This window comes from Chamaea fasciata, unplaced genomic scaffold, assembly GCF_029207755.1.
Source record: "Chamaea fasciata isolate MVZ Bird 193981 ecotype frontalis unplaced genomic scaffold, bChaFas1.0.hap1 SCAF_1, whole genome shotgun sequence".
NCBI lineage: Eukaryota > Metazoa > Chordata > Aves > Passeriformes > Sylviidae > Chamaea > Chamaea fasciata.
Genome location: NW_027094086.1, coordinates 150,115,869 through 150,129,715, shown reverse-complemented (window position 1 = coordinate 150,129,715; position 13,847 = coordinate 150,115,869). Strand labels below are relative to the sequence as shown.

At 46.2% G+C, this 13,847-nt stretch overlaps 1 protein-coding gene across 3 annotated transcripts in view; it reads right to left on the bottom strand.

Moving 5' to 3' along the window:
• The window catches only part of ADCYAP1R1 (ADCYAP receptor type I), a 138,009-nt gene extending 127,931 nt beyond the window's left edge, over positions 1–10,078 (bottom strand). For all 3 annotated transcript variants that reach the window (XM_066201736.1, XM_066201718.1, XM_066201727.1), the window contains exons 1-2: positions 10,011–10,078; positions 9,449–9,692 (exon numbers count right to left, since the gene is read on the bottom strand). The gene's annotated coding sequence lies outside the window, so the exon portion shown is untranslated. The remainder of the gene's footprint in view (positions 1–9,448; positions 9,693–10,010) is intronic.
• Between the last annotated feature and the right edge of the window lie 3,769 nt (positions 10,079–13,847).

Here is a 13,847-nt window from a genome sequence, read left to right as displayed (position 1 = left end):
AAATGCACTAAAAATATAAATACAGGTCTCGCTTTCTGGTCTGACCTTCTGCCTGTTGCAGGCTAAATGCAAACACAAAGGCACTAAAGGTGGTGATTTTTCAGTCACACAGAAGCAGTAGCACATTACAGGGATGCATTTTGGAAATGGCAAGGATGTGGCAGAAGTACAGAAAAAATTTGGCATGTCGCAACCAGCCCGTGAATCAGAAGCTGTATTATTTTGGGTTAAAGCTCTCAGAGCTGATTTATAAAACGCCAGTCTGAACATGCTGCTAAAGAGAGTGATATGGATTATCCTGGCCATGCAGTCAGACACACCTGCATATCCTTCCAGTCTGGCCAGGCTACATGGAATGGGGAGATCTGTTAATTTTTCTTTTTTCAGATCATTGTTTCTGGCTTACCTGGCTCTTCCACACCACTCACTGCCCTGTATTCCCCCACAGCTAATGGAGGTAAAAAGGATGTCCAAACCAATTAATTATTTTAGAAACCTGATTTGGGATCAAAAGAGTTGAAATCTGGATTCCACAGGTTACATTGTTGTAAAGACAACATTTAATAAACACCATTTAGTTCCACCCAGACATCTGCACACATAAAAAGGTTGTATTTTAGAGCAAGCAGTTATAAAAGAAGCAAAAACGAAATTACATAAAATTATATATGATTGCCAGAAAATTCAAGACAACCTCTGGTTTAAACGAAAGCATTTTTAGACTTCGACATTTCAGTGAATGACATTCATTATGGAATAGTCTGTCAGTTCATTAAGCAGAATATCAGGTTAGAGTTTCTGCAGTCAGTGAAGAAATGAACTGCATGTTAATGTTCAGATGAACTTCCTTCTCACTCTTTTAGAAAATAACTGTGAGTTCCAAATTATCTGATTTAAGCAATCGGGTTCAGCTACCACGTTGCTGGTTTCATAACCATATTTTTCATGGCATTTCACACACTAAACTTCTGTCTGTGAATGGATTTGGCAAAGGGTCACACCCATGGTACTGCATAATGTAGAGAACATGAAAATATGCATAATCTATTTATTGAGGTCTGCCTCAGAAGCTCTTTGGGAATAACAAAGTAGCTAAATTATGTCCTTGCTCTAATTCAGTAGGGACAATGGGAAGGAAAGCAAGAGGTCGATGCAATGATCCATCAGGAGAAAAAATATTAAATCAATTAAATCAACTATGTCAAAAGGGAGAGTTCTAGTTTGGAGAAACTTTTTTTTTTTTTTTTTGAAGATGTGAGACTTACTTTTCCAGATGGATCCTGGAAAGAGAAAAAAAAAACATTTTTCTTTCAGGGAGAATTTCATCAGAGGTTTTCCAAACTGATACACATGAAGCTCCCCAGAGGACCTGGGAGATGCTGAGTCTATCAGAAGAATATTAAACCCCAGTGCTTTGAAGAGTATTGCTCTAAATAGGTCATGTTTTGCTTTAATCACCTTGAACCCACCTCTGTGTTTTCTGGAGACAGAGAACATACCAGAAAAATGAAAGCAGACCAAAACCACACAAAATTCCACCAAAGAAAGTGGACGTTGTTCAAACAGGAGAGTTTGGAGAAACTGAAACAACTCGGCAGTAAAGCAAACAGCACTCTGGAACCTGGACAAAAAGGTCTTTTCACGTTAAAAATGCAAAACTATGTGTAGATGGAATTTATGTTTCAAGGAAGCTGGGAAAAGGAGTCACAATGAAAAACTCCAGAATGCAGCTGGTGAATCACAAACATTCAAAGAATCCAGAAGTTCTTTCTCACCCTAGAAGGAGAGAGCAATCTGGGCAACAAAAGCCAGGAGCTGTCAGTGGTAGCTGAATCTGGAGAAAGTCAAATGCAGTCTCGAGGTTGTCTCACGAAAAAATGACTCCAGGAATGTTTTGGACCTAAACAGATACACCAAAAATTAAGTTTTTTGGGGTGTTTTTTTTGGGGGGGGGTTGTTTGTTTGTTTTTGTTTTTGTTTTGCTTTGTTCGTCTGTTTGTTTGGGGGTTTTTTTTTGAGGGGGGCGGGAGAGGGGGCAGTACTTTAGCTGTGGTCCAAGACAGAAAAAGACAGAAATTCAAAAAGGTCTTTTCCAGCCCTGTGTGAGAGCATATGAAAATCAACCAATTCTTTGCGTGTTTGGTAAGAGCACCGGGGCCAAGATTTGATCAGTTTCATTCTACACCAACAGGAGAAGGGATCAGAAAGTCAAAACAGGACTCAGCCAGCAGAGGAAACCATCTCAGTGGTATTTGTGGCAGACTTTTTAGGCTGAAGAGCTGCAGAGCTCCGTCTATAGTGGATAACTGTATTTATCCACATTGACTGGGCACTGGCCAGGGGCCAGAATCAGTAGCCGAAACGCTGGTGTTTGGTGCAGCAACACCCCAGGACATTTAACCTGCCCTCAGGAAGAGGGGAAATGATGTGCTGTAGATAAACAGCACACTGACAAATCCCTGATGGATGTCAGATACCTCAGGGGATCTCAAATGACACTTAACACCTCTGTTTAAGTGGCTGAATCATGTCCTAAACCTCCTTTTTTTTTTTTTTTTTAACAGGAGTTTCTGCACTCAGACACAGGCAGACACTTCAAAACCCACACCCGTCTTGAGGCGTCTTTATCTGAGAGCTGGATCCCATTTCGGGTCAGCATCATAAAAATTATCTGAGCAAAAGGGACCTGCAAGTTCCATACCGAGAAAAGGGAATGAGCTGAATACTAGAGGTGAAAATCTGTCGGGGATACACTTGCTGGAGGCACCAAAAAGGCTGTGCTTTTCTTCTCCTCTTCTGAATGAAATTCAGACTTTGGTAGCCTGTGAAGGCTCTTTTCCATGCATTGCCACATCCAGCTGTGGAACAAGCAACAAGCCAGAGAACAAAAATCTGGAGCAGTGTCCAGAGGCTTGGATGATGCAGAGAAATGACTTCCACATGGCTTTCCAATACTGGCTTTCCTCTCAGTTTGCTCCTTGCAGCCACCGAGCACTATTCTCTAACCAAGTTTGCCCCAGCTGTTCGCCCACTGCACGTAATCATCTCGGCTCACAAACCCATTCAGCAGCACAAAAACCCCATCCAGGCTGTCAAAAGCCACGAAACACGAATGAATGAGCGTGGCTTGTGCCATCCAGGGCTCCAGTGACAGCTGTGACACACTCTCAGCCTTAGTCATGAGGAGCTCGAGCATCTGCGGTATTTCAGATGCTCTCTCATCTCCTCTGCATTTTAAGTTAGAGCACAAAACTCCTGGAAGGAATCCAAAGATCCAGCTCTCTGAAACACAGGAAATGAGTAACTTCACTAACTTTAACTTGGGTCTTTAAATAATGCACTTGTGTTGGCTTCTTTATAGAATTTGTTTCTAGGCCAAGAGAGAAAGTTCTGTTGTGTGTCCAAAATCTTAGATGCAAATTAAGCCCACACTCATATTTGGCTTTTGGTACTAATTGCATCAATTTAAGAATGCAGATGCATGTAAAATGTCATTATTACAAATATTTTGTTTTAAAAGGAAATGTTTTCTTACTTCTGACCAAGACCATTTTATGTTTTTGCTAGAAATCAAAAGCACCTTCTCTAAACCTACTTCAAAAATGTGACAGTAAGAGCAGAAACAGAAATGCTGTGATTTAATAAAGTCCTTCCATTCCAGGAAAAGGAATTTGGAGTTAAAGATATCTTAGCTATTTTGAACTCCCTTTCCAAATATATATAATTTATTTCTGCTGCGGAGAAATGTACCTCTTACTGCCACAACTTTACCTCCAGTCTACGTATCAATGTGTTCTGAGAGGTTCATGGTGTTTTTTGGGGTTTGTTTTTGGTTTTGTTTTGGGGGTTTTTTTGTTTATTTTTTTTGTTTGTTTGTTTTTGTTAGTTTTCTTGTTTGTTTTTTTTTTTTTTTGCATTATTTGGTTTTCAGTAAATAATTTTAATAGCCATAGTGAAGGAGGAAGATGATAGTTATGTGTATTTATCAGTGGACTTTGTTAGCTTAGGACAGAGGCTGAAAGCATTAAAATAAAAAAGCGCTGAGCTATTGATATATGGCAAAAAGCTGCCTTTTAGGTCACCTAGTTCTGAGCACAAGGGCTCCAAGCTGGTCAAAATGTATTTCACAAGGTGCCAACCCTGAGCTAATGAGGTCTGGTCAGCATTCATCTCCAGCTCTGTGCAACTTCCAGCGCAGCCATTCCCATGCAGGGCAGAGCAGAGCAATCTGGAGCTTTGCACAGCTCCTGCCTGGCTCAGAGAACAGGCACAGCCGGCTTGTGTGTGACTGAAGAAAATCATGTCACTGTCCTAGATGTGTCCTCGTGCTGGTGTATCCACAAAATCACATCCCAGCTTCAGCTCAGAGGCAAAAAAAATTGTCCAGAGGCAAATCCCTCTGGGTAACTGGACAAAGGAGGAAAGTGTTGGTACACCAAGGAAGCCTTTCAGATCTCAAAAATCATGGAGTAATTAAAAATAAATAAATAAATAAATAAATAAATAAATAAATAAATAAATAGGTGGTTTATGTCTGGGACGTGTGGCATGAATTCTCTGGCAGCTGTGTCTGTCGAATAAAGGGAAGTTGAGGATAAGGAAGATGTGGGCTCCACCACAGCAGTCTTGGGCATTTCAAAAAACTTAGACTTCCCAGCTATGAAAATTTCTGAGCTAGCAAAATATGACCAGCCTTCCCCTTCAAAGAAAGATGGGAGAAGGAGGCATTTCACTTCTCGGGGATGGCTCTGAGAGCCATGGACACTCCATCTGGCTGATGGTGGATGCATATCTGAGTCAGCTGCTGCAAGAGCCTCCACGGGGTGATTCACCTGCCCCACTCCAGGGTGGGATCAACCACTCTGCTCGTTCCTAATGCAAGGAATTAGGGGGATTGGCTTGGATGTGAGAATTTCATCTTCAGACGCTTTCAGAGCGTAGATGAGCATCATCCAGGCAGCCAAACATTTCAGAGTGAGAAAGCCTTCCCTCCACATGAAATGAGCAATAGTTTTGCCAGAGGATCCTTTGGGAACAAGCTTCCTCTTGAGAATGAGTAAGTTTATACATCCTCCACCCCTCAGAGATGGACCTAATGAAAAATCTTCTCCCCAGAAACCAAGGATTTAATTCAGTCCCATTTCCCTTGAACACTATATTTTTTTTTCTTAAGAATCCTCACAGAAGCAGATTGGACAATTCACTATCCCTTGCAGGGTCAGAGCATAGCAAAACTTGCCTGATTCTGAGCAACAAATGAATAAAAATAAAAAATCTAGGCTATTAACCCACCACACAGATTAAAACATCTTTTCCTGCCCTAACCCTTGGGTCCATTTAGCAAACCAACAAATCATAGATAACAGACCATAATTATCCTTCCATTTGCAGCTACTGAGCAATCGTGACCCAAGCATTTCTAATGGGGTGCAAAAGCCACTGTGACTGAGGCATATTTCTTGTGAAATGCCTCAAACTGGATGGACAAACCTGAAAACAGATCTGGCAGATGCTTAATGTATGTTAGGGAGCTCTTAAACATCATTACTCCCAATGTGTTACAAAATAAATTATTTATTATTATTATTATTATTATTATTATTATTATTATTATTGCTATTGCCGTAATCATTATCAAGAAAATTTTGACCATACACATATTCATCCCCTTTTCTCTCAATTTTAGAGTGCATTATGAATTGCATTAACAAAAACAGGAATTATTAAGTTATTTGTTGGGTATTTTGGTGTTTGCTTTGGTTTGGGCTTTTCTAACAATGCCAGAGATTTTTCCACCTTTAAAAACTTTTTAAAAACCTCAAAACTATGGCAGTTAAATAGATCAAAGTAGTTTCAGATCGCAGCTCTCTATCAAGGAGTAAAATATGACACCCGAATGAGCAGGGATGACACTGTCAGGGTGTCTCCAGGGCAGATAAATTGAAGAATTTGTATTCAACAGTAGCCCGGAACCAGAGCAGCAAACAAGTCCCTGCAGCTGAGTATTTCTGCAGAACCCCTTCCGAGGAAATATTCCTCAGCACAGCAGCCACACTGGCTTTGAATCCTCTCTGTGGTGATGCTCCCACCTTTTCTTTAGGAGATGGAATGGCTTAGCTCGTCCGAAGAAGTCCAAGGCTGAAATTATGAATCCAGCTACTCTGGAGATGAGCTTGCAGGGGGACACAACCACTGAGCTGCAAGGAGTTACATAAACAAGGCTTGAACAACCCGGTGAGTTTTATACTCATTCCTGGTTTGCCTTGTGCAGATCAAACTGCAAGCCTAAGATAATAAATTGAGAGAGAAAAAGGTGGTCAGAGGAAAAAACGCCAGCAAAGCAATGGGCTGAGGGGTAGACAATCTGCCACAAAGCTTCTGGAAAAAAAAGAAAAAAATCTGCCTTTTCTCCCCGTATATTTGTGGCCACTCAATTACAATCCAAACAGCGTCTCAGCAGCCACAACAGACACGGGAATTCTAGAACTTGTTTAGTGCTGTGGAAAACTACCAAACACCTTTCTGTATGCAAAGCATTCCCTAAGAACAGAACAAGTTCAGCACCAAGGGAACTGGGAAAGTCTCCTCAGGGATACTCTGAGCAGCCTGTTTCAGCGGTGCCACAGCTCACCCTGACGAGACACTGTAAGCAAAGATGACTTTGAAGTTGTGGATGGCAAAAAGGAGAGAGTTCCTCGCTGCTGCATTTGCATCCCTTTCAGCAGAGCTGTTCCACTTCTGCCCTGATGTGGAAAATTCACTCCAGGATCCTGTTGACTGCAGTGTGTGCCGAAGCACAGATGGTATGGGATTGGCTGGACGTGACAGGAGCAGAGGAAATGGAAACAAGGAAACACAAGCCAACAGAAAAATTCCCCTCATTGACTTAAAGATTGTGGCTGCACTCTCTGGGCCAAGGAAAGGGGTGAAATAAAATTCAGCATCTCTACTGGCTGCCACATCCTCAGATCAGTTTTCCTCTCCTGGGAACGGTGGCAAATAAGTAATTTCTCTGTTAAATCAGGACTAACTGCAAGACCTGATATTTCTGCAGGTTTCTCCACCAGGCATGAGTTGCAGCATGATCCTGCCCTGAGTTCACTTTTTCTCAGCGCTTCTTAACTCAGATACTCTGGTTTCATTAAAAGATAATCTGAGCTAATTTAGGAATTAGACTGTTTGTACTAAGTGTGCTCAGAAGGAAGGAAAGGCAAACAAAATCTGCTACATTGGAATGAATCAGCTCGGGGACACGGGGCTCAACTTAGCATGAGCACAGGCACATATGGAACTCAACCCCAGGAAAAAAATATCTCCAGGATGTCGCCTCAGCCAGCCAAACGAGGAGAGACGTGATGAACAAAGGTCTGAATGTGCTTCAGCAGAGCAGCCCACGAGCTCAGAAACCTCAGGTTTTCTCTTCCTGGTAGCATCCCACAGCAGAGCTCCTGCCTCCGTGTCTGTGAGCTTCACAAACAGCAGCAGCAGCAGCAGCAGGTCTGGGCAGCTCCGTGAGGCTGAGGCACCACCGTGCCTACAGCAGACACCTCAAACCCACAACGAGGAAAAACCTCTCCAGTTCCCTGCAGGGACCTCATGGAGGATGAAAAACTAAAGCCGAGGAGCGATCTCAAAGCCTGTCTAGAGAGAAATAAATGTATTTATCACACAAAACCCCCACTGTGACCTTGAAGGCTGTGCAGTGCCCATGGTTATCCTCCCAGCCATTCACAGGTCTTTGGTTGGAGAGAACAAAGCAGCGGAAATCGTCTGCTCCGCGATGTCCGAGATCAATGCCCGGGACAAAATAAGAGCAATTGGAGCTGTCCTGAACGACAGCAAAGCAGCAACCCTGGCCCACGGCACATGGAAACAGGTGGGAACAAAAGTGTAAGACCACAACCCACACACAAGCAGACACATCAACTTTAATCCAACTCCCCTTATTGCCCTGACCAGCATTCCTTAATTATTCACCGAATTCCTGCGTTGCCTTACCTATCCTAGGGGACAACTTCTTCCAAGCCAGCTCCAGGGTGTTTGGCGTTAGCCAAAGAGAGATGCTTGTATAACAGGTTCTTTCTCTGCAGCTACGCCAGGAGCACTTTCAGGAGTTTGCCTCCGTGCTACCATTAACCTCCAGTAATCAAACATTCCCTTGGATCAGCCACGGAAGCCTTTCCCTGCTGTACCTGACCAATGCTGCATAGGCTGGACAGAGGAGTCGGGGCTGTGTACCCAAATAACAAACGGCAAGTGCAAATCAATTTGTTGGGTTTTTTTGACTCCAACACATGAAAGAAAAAGAAAAATCCAACAAGCTGCTTCAGTTACATATTGCTGTACCAGTCCACCACTTGCCCTGTAATTAACGTGCACCAGAAGGATGGTAATTGATAATTCCCTGAGAAAGAATCACGTACGTCACTTTGCTGCCTTATTCACTTTAGTTAAGATTTTCTTCTCTTTATAGCTACTACCTCCAGTGCTACTCCAATACATCCCTCAAGCTAGAGGCCAGATTCTGTTTACCTGCAGATCAGATGCAGAAGAAATCCACTGACATCCAGGGAGTTCTTCCAGATCTGCTGCTGTGTAAGTGGGATGGATGGTTGTGCAGCTATAAACACCAGTGTGTCACTAATCAAATCTCCCTTTTTCCCCCCGCGCATTTTCCAGTTCTGCACAGCAAAGCTGCATTATCGCATTCTCGTTCTCTGCCTGTCTGCAAACTCCTCAGATTCCAACACATACCTGAACGCTTGGCATCCTAAATTCAGAGCACAGCGGAGAAGAGCCTGTCCTGCGTGCCACCCCCCTGACTGGAGATGCTGCTATCAGAGCCAGCTGTTCAAACACTGATAAGGAGAAGTGCCCAGAGGCACGCGAGCAGAGGTCAAAGGCACACACAGACCGCAGCTTCTCCCTCCTACCCCACAGTGAGAAAAAAACCAAAAAACAAGCAAGTCCTGCTGCGCTGCTCGAGGGGTGAATCAGAGTTTCTGCGGCAGGTGAGGAGGATGCAGAGCTTGCATCGGGAGCCTGGAGCTCGGAAACGCCGGCAGCAACGGCCGGGCTGCTCGCAATCAGGTTTTATTTACCAGCCATATTGTGTTAAAACCAGACGTGACTCCCATACCGAGCGCCTCAACCTGTCACCGCCAGCAAAGGCAGATTGATTTGTTTGCAAAGAACCCAATTTATCTGGAAGGACGCATCCTCCGAGCCTGCCGAAGGCGGCGAGCCCGCACGCAATTCCCCCCTTCAAGAAGTGTTCCCGAGAGCTGGGGACGCGGAGGGACGAGCCCGTAAATCAATGTCACTCGCAGACAAGCCGGCCGCTCCTCTTCCCCCGCCGGCTGCGGCAGCGCCGCCGTGACATCCATTCCCGGGCTCGGGGGCTGGGGCTGCCCCGGGAGGAGCTGGGGGAAGCCGGGGGAGGACTCACCATTGCAGCAGGGCTCGGTCCCGGCGCTGGCGATGCCGCATCCCCGCGGGCGGGCGGGCGCGGGGGGACAGTGGCCGCGGGGAGCGGTCCGGCCCCGCTGCCCGCGCTGGCTCCCCCCGGCCGCTGGAGGGGTCGGCGCCTCCGAAGGGAATCCAAATTCCTCCTCCCTCGCCTGCCGGTCATGTCCAGGCTGCCTTTGCTCAGGGGATGGGCCAGCTCCTGGCCGTGAAGGAATTTGCCATGGCTAAAGCAAAAAAAAAAAAAAAAAAAAAAAAAAAAAAAAAAAAAAAAAAACCAAAAAAAACCCACCGAAAAAAAAATCAAATCAAAAGAAACAAAACCCAAAGAACAACAACAACAAAATAAAAGCAAGAAGGGAGGCGGGATATTTTAAAACTTTCTTTTTTCCCCTCTCTGCTTTTTGTTTTCTCTTTTTTTAGGGGGGCTGTCAGTGCTCGGGGCGGGGCGGGGGGCGAGAGGGGCGCTCAGGCCGGCCGGGATGCTGTGCCGGGGGGAGATGCTCCGGTGCGCTCGCCCCTGTGCCTGTGTGTGAGTCTCGTACCCAGACAATGCTCTGCAAAGCCAGCCGGTCCTGCGGAGAAATGCAAACACCTCCTCCCCCGAGTGCCTGAGCAAAGGGAAAGCGATATGGAACCAATAGCTTCTCCTTGGCTGCTCTCATTAATATGGAGGGCAAAAAGAAACCAATGAGGAGGAGCGGGAGGAGGGATTTATTCAAATCAAATTTGCTGAATCGAACACCCATTCTCCCTTTTTTTTCCTTTCCTTTTCCCACGTACCCCAAATCTGCCTCCTCCCCGTCACCTTAGCCCGTTTCTGCTGTCCCAGAATTTTTTATTTCTTATTTCATATCTGTGACAGGGTCAGCAGCGCGCGGCAATGAGAGGAAGGATGGCATCGCCGCTGGGAGGGAGAGGGGGCTGTGCGAGGGAAGATAAAATGAGCCAATTTCTCCCGGACCTGCAGAGTTGATTGCGAAGAGATGCGATAAAGTAGCTGGAGTTGTCAGGGAGGAAAACCGAGGGGGAGCAGGGCAGGAATTTCAGCTGGAAAGACCATTTTTGCAGATGGTATTTGCACATGGGCAGGTGGCCTGTGTCCAGCTGAGCCCTCTGAGCTTGGGGAAAGGATTCTCTCCTCTCCCACAGCAGATGCACACCCAGGGAGGGAAATGACTTCACGGGAACAGCAGCACTGCTCTGCATTGCCACAGAGCCACTCAGCCACGGGGATCCCCAAACAGCAGTGGCACTTGCTGCTGGAAAATCAGTGAAGAGGAGCTGTAGAGAGGGCTGAGATGGCCGGTGAGAAGGGAAGGGCTCTGCAGCTGGTTCCATGTCCAGTAGAAGAGAAGACTCAGGGGTGATCTTATCACTCTCTACAACTCCCTGAAAGGTGGCTGCGCTCAGGAGGGGTTGGTCTCTTTCTTCAGGCAGCAACTGACAGAAGGAGAGGACACAGTCTCAAGCTGCACCAAGGGAAATATAGGCTGGATATCAGGAAAAAATATTTTTTAAAATGGTAATAAAGTATTGGAATGGCCTGCCTGGAGAGGTGGTGGAATCACCATCTCTGGATGTGTTTAAGAAAAGACTGGATGTGGCACTCGGTGCCATAGTTTAGTTGAGTTTAAGGTTGCGTTGGACTTGATGATCCTGGAGGTCTCTTCCAACCTGGTTTTTCTGATTCTGATTCAGTACCTGCAGAAGAGCAGGGTCCTGTCCCTTGCACAAGAGCACCCAGGCACTGCTCCCTGCTGCACAGTGCTCAGGGAAGGCTGCCCAGACCTCGGAAATGACCACTAAAGGAGCCTGACAGCAGGCCCAGAGAAGTCCTCTGCCAGGATATTCCATGGAGACACTTGGGCCCATGATGATTTTGCTACTCTCAGGCCCCACAGCTCCATGTCAAGAATTTGAGGTGCTGGATGCCCTCAGTTTTACCCAAATTTTGTGGGATGTGCTGGAAGAGCTGCTGCCTGCTAATGAGGTTCTTCTAATTACCCTGAAATTCTGTGACACTCGTATGCTCACTACTGCTCTTCCTGCTGTGGAAGCCTTTTCCTCTGCTTATCTTTTCATAGGATCACAGAATCATTAAACGTGGAAAAGACCTCAAGATCACTGATCCCAGCCTCTGAACCCTTTTTCAACTAAACAGAGCACTGAGTGCTACATCCAGTCATTCCTTGAACACATCCAGTCATTCCTTGGACACCTCCAGGGAAGGAGAGTCCACCACTTCTCTGGGCAGCCCATTCCAATCCTTGACCACCCATTCAGTGAAGAAATTCTTCTTGATGTCCAACCTGAATCTCCCCTGGCACAGCTTGAGGCCTTTTCCTCCTGTCCAAGGGCTTGTTACCCCCACCTGTCTACAACCTTCTTTCAGGGAGTTGTAGAGAGTGATAAAGTCTCTCCCAAGCCTCCTTTTCTCCAGATTTTTACCCCTTCCCCTTCATTTCCTGCATCTTCCGTCCTCTATTTCTCATGGCACATAAATTAACTTCAAATCCTCCTTGCCTTCACCCTACTCCCTTTAAACAAAGGAGGGGGGGGAGAAAAGCCAATTGTGTCATGAAATCAACCAAATCCATGACCTGTCCAGCATGAAAAGCCCTGTCCCAGTTCCTGCACTGTCCCTGTGGCTCTGACCCCATGTATAGAAGCCTGACGGGCACAGCCCCATGGCAGAAGCAGCAGCCCAGGCAGCCCTGTCACAGTTCCAGATGCCTCCTCTGGAGAAAACCTTGTACAGACACGCTGTGGATGCATTCAGCTCTGATTTTGTTCCAGCACCACTGAGCAGACTGAGGAATCAGCTAGAACTTTCAATGCTTTTCTTTGTGGGTTTTTTGTTCGTTTGTTTGTTTTTTTCCTGCAGGCCTGCCATCTTCTCTAGTCACATCTCACAAAGAAAATAAATTAAAGATTATGGAATATTGGAATGATTTATGTTGGAAAGGACCTTAGAGATCATTCTATTCCAACCCCCCGCCACGGCTAGGGACAACTCCCACTATCCCAGGTTGCTCCAAGCACCATCCAGCCTGGCTTTGGGCACTTCCAGGGATTCAGAGGCAGCCACAGCTTCTCTGGGCACCCTGTTCCAGGTCTTCCTCACCCCCACAGTAAAAAATTTCTTCCCAGTATCCCCTCCAACCCTGCCCTCTTTCAGTTTAAAGCCATTCCCTTTGTTCTGTCACTCCATGTTGTTTTCCAAAGTTTCTCTCCGGCTCTCCTGGAGCCCCTTTAGGCCCTGGCAGGGGCTCTGAGCTCTGCCTGGAGCCTTCTCCTCTTCAGGTGAGCGCTCCCAGCTCTCCCAGCCTGGCTCCAGCCTTCTGAACAAATTTGTGGCCTCCCCTGGGCTCTCTCCAACAGGTCCATGTCCTCCTTATGTTGGAGATCCCAGAGCTGGAACCAGCACTCCAGGTGGGGATTCACCAGAGCAGAGAGGAAGGACAGGATCACCTCCCACACTTGTTTTGGTGCAGCCAGGGCACCACTGACCTTTTGGGCCGGGAGTGCTCAGTGCTGGGTCCTGTGCAGCCTCTCCCCACCAACACCCCAAGGCTTCTCAAGGCTGCTTTCAATCCATTCCCTGCCCAACCTGTTTTTATGGCTGTGATTCCCCCAGCCCAGGTGCAGCATCTTGCACCTGGCCTTGTCGCCCTCCTCGAGGTTTGCTCAGCCTCACCTCTCTGGCCTGTCCAGGCCCCTTTGGATCCATCCCTTCCCTCCTACATGTCCACCCCACCACCATCTCACTGTCACTGCCCAAATTCCTGAGGGTGCACTCGATAATGAAGGGCATTGGATGATGTAGGACAAAAAAAACTCCACAGCAAAATGTTTGTTCTTCCCACAAAGGCATCTGTGTTCACTCTGCAGATTTTAAGAACCTCTTCCCCCACTCCAAAAAACCCACAAGAAAACAAGAAAACCCTGACTGTGTTCTGTCAAAACTTCCAGAATTTATGGCAGTCCTACCTCAAAAGCCCCGCAGTGAGGTGCTGCCTTAGCTTGCTAAGCATGGAAGAAGACTCCCAGGTGTTCAATTATTCTGTGCTGATCCAACATCTGCTCCCTATCTTTCCCAGGAGAAGGGCAGTGGGCCAAGAGAATCATCTAGTGGCCCATATCCAGCAGCAGTTGGGCTGCCTTAGATGATCTCAGCTGATTTTAGTATCAGGTTTCCGGCTGAAGTAGTGAGGAGAGGCTGTCCAAGAACTTTGTTCCCCAAAGAAGTCCATTTTTATGAGTAGAAAAGCAATTAAGCCACTCCCAGGCAAATGGTGGTTTATTTTTTATCCTCCTGAGCAGTCTATTAAACAGGTATTTATTATTTAAGTGTGTGTAAAGCACAATAACCATTCTTG